This window comes from Tursiops truncatus, chromosome 16 (assembly GCF_011762595.2).
Source record: "Tursiops truncatus isolate mTurTru1 chromosome 16, mTurTru1.mat.Y, whole genome shotgun sequence".
Classification (NCBI taxonomy): Eukaryota; Metazoa; Chordata; class Mammalia; order Artiodactyla; family Delphinidae; genus Tursiops; species Tursiops truncatus.
Window position 1 is genome coordinate 8,175,188 of NC_047049.1, and position 3,181 is coordinate 8,178,368.

Here is a 3,181-nt window from a genome sequence, read left to right on the forward strand (position 1 = left end):
TTCTCTAGTTGTGGCAAGCGGGGGCCACTCTTCATCGCGGTGCACGGGCCTCTCACTATCGCGGCCTCTCTTGTTGCGGAGCACAGGCTCCAGATGCGCAGGCTCAGTGTGTGGCTCACGGGCCTAGTTGCTCCGCGGCATGTGGGATCCTCCCAGACCAGGGCTCGAACCCGTGTCCCCTGCATTAGCAGGCAGATTCTCAACCGCTGCGCCACCAAGGAAGCCCTGGGTATGATTTTTAATGAAAGTGATCAGGCATTGAGAGACCTGCGGTATCAGAAACATGCCTTCAATATGCTTCTGAGTCAGGGCTTGGCTGCCACAGGGATGTAGCCAATACGGGGAGGGCAGCACATGTCCAGACAAGTCTGACTCAGTGGATTTGCCAGTGGCTGCTGTTGCTATTTGCTTCTGCAATGAAGGCTGTGTGCCTGGCTCTGGCCTGTTCACAGCCTCCTAGACCACATGCCTGCCCGGCTTCTTCAGGACATCATGCTCGTGCACAGTGATTTGAAAGGAGAACTAGATGAATGTGTCCAAAACTACCTCCTTGGAAAAATTGAAGTAATAAAAAATACAAAGCGTGGGAGATTGATTTGAGGCAGAATCATCAGAGCGGCTGTGGCGTGGCCGGCTCCTCGCTGGCCGTCATCCAGGAGGACTAGTGGACGGTAGTATGCCTGGTGACCAGCACCACCAGTGCTGACCCTCGCCTATAGCTCCTCCCGCGTTGTGAGGGGGATTCAACTGGGGGCTGCATTTCAGATGGGGTCGTGCTCCCTTTTCCAAGCTCAGAGGCCTGGAGGGAGCTGCGACACCAATAAAGTCACCTACCATTGCTGGAGGGTCGTTTGCCATGAAGAGAATCTATTTCATTGAACTTGGACAGTGTGACAGTGGCATGGATATCTGGGGAGGAGAAAATTTCGAAATATCATTTCGGATTTGGATGGGTGGAGGTAAGCTCTTCATCATCCCTCGCTCTAGCGTTGGACACATTTTTGGAAAAAGGCGACCGTATGGTTCTCCTGAAGGCGAGGATATCATGACATGCGTGATGAGACTGGTTCATGTTTAATTGGATGAATATCAGCAGGAGTATTTTTCCATAAGACCTGGGCTGGGGTCCAAAAGCTTTGGAAATATCAATAAGCATGTTGAATGGAGGAAGAAGTTGGCTTGGAAATCATTTCAATGATATTTGGATAACATTTGCCAGGAGAGGCAGATACCCGAGCCCAATGCCAAACCCTAGCAATCCATTTTTATCAAAAGAAGGTCAACATGCCCCAAGTCCTTCAATGGGAAAGGCTCTGTCGCCTCCAGATCAGTAAGTGTCTGGTGGCCCAGGGCTGTCCAAGGCAGACGAGAGGCCTAGGGGTGCTTAAGGGATGTGGCTACGGTGACCCTATTCAGCTCTGAATTTATAATGAAGAGCGTGAATTGATTTTAAATAATCTCCCTTTGCCTGGATATGTCGGAAACTCATTCAAGTGCTCATGAAGTGTCATGGGTCAGGGGCAGCCCAGCAATAGAATTTTGGGAAGAATAATTGGCTGTACCAGGTGCCAGGTGGACAGTGCCTAAGAGTGGTCGATCTACTGAGTCACAAAGGCTGTGTTGCTATGGCAACCTGTGACGGCATTTGGAGAGTTAAGACGGACTCGTGGCTGGAACGGTGATTCATCACACTTGTCCTCCTAATGGAGATGCCTGAGAAGATTAGCAAAGGTGAGACAGCAGATATACTGGAGACTGGAGCACCAAGCGACCATCAGAAGGTGAAGAAGTATGTTTCACCAAGACATTAAGGTCACTTCTGAGCTGCCGTTAAGGAATTTTTTGCTCATGACAGAAAACAAGAATTCAGTTTTAACTCTATTAAAGAGTCAAGTTTGCAGAGAAGGGCAAAACCCAGGAAACTGACATGCCTATTCAAATCTATTTACACTTCTTTTTAACCCATTTTAATAATGGAATGGCATTTATCTGATCAGAAACTTGTTATGATTTCCTTTTTTAGAAGACTTCATAGGAGATTGTTAATTTTTTCCACTTCTATTACCATGTTCTAAATAGATAATGTTAAACAGATTGCATCCACATTACTTTCAACTCCAGAAGGCATCGTTTATAAGATTATATTTAAGAGGCAGTTAACTATTATAAAGTATTTTGATGAATTATGGTACTATTTACATTTAAAGGATCCTTTTTATTATTAAAAAATAATAATAATATGGAGCTGGGGTGAAACTTCCTGCACTATACTAAGTCCTCCAAAACTTGAGACCCCGTTGTGGCCCCGCAAGAAAGATTCACGCAGCCTAAGCTTCATCAGCCCAACAGCCACAGAGAACTCACTCCTCACGGGGGCAGCCTGGTTCTCCTTCAGGCGGCTCTGATGGCTGGAAAATTCTTCCTTATTTCAAAGACCAAATCTTCTCCATTGGTTCAGCCTTGCCCTCTGCACAGAGTAAACATTCCAGTTCTTTTAACAGCCACACCCATGAGCTGGTTTCAGGGACTTCTGTTTCCTTCCCTTTTATCTTCCTTTTCTTAAATATGTAATGCAGGCACATGGGAGAAGAAAGTGTAAAAGTGAGATGAAGGGCAAATCAAACCTTATCTGCCATACCTCCAGGCTCTGGAATCCTCCCCCCAGAGATAATCACGTTACCACTTCCTATCTTTTCAAGAGAAATTATGCATTTGCAAAGTATACACATTCTTTTAGACAAAAATATTACATACACTATTCTGCACCTTGCTTTTCTTAAACATAGTAATAAATTTTGGAGATGATTCCACGTCAGTATTTAAAGCCGTACCTGATTCTTTTAAAAGCAACGTAGGCAGTTTCATAAAAACCATATTTCATTAAGCTAGTCCCCTGCTGATGGACACGTGGTAGTTTCCAATCTTTTGCTACTACAAACAAAACAATCATGAATATCCTTGCATTGCATATACCTCTTTGTACAGGTATCTGTGTCATAGATTTAGAGCAATGCAATTGCTAGATTGAAAGATACGTGCATTAAAATTTTTAAGACACATTGCCGGATTGCCATCCAATGTAGTGGTACCAGTTTGCTCTCCACCAGTAAAGTATGAGGGTTCCTGCTCTCTCTCATGCTTAGGAGATGAACTAGTTTGTAATGCCCTCCTGGAATTGCTT

General features: G+C 45.0%; 1 pseudogene; it reads left to right on the top strand.

Annotated features, from left to right (window-relative positions):
- Positions 1 to 219: 219 nt before the first annotated feature.
- LOC101335483 (polypeptide N-acetylgalactosaminyltransferase 11 pseudogene) lies at positions 220 to 2,377 on the top strand (annotated as a pseudogene).
- The last annotated feature ends 804 nt before the right edge of the window (positions 2,378 to 3,181 follow it).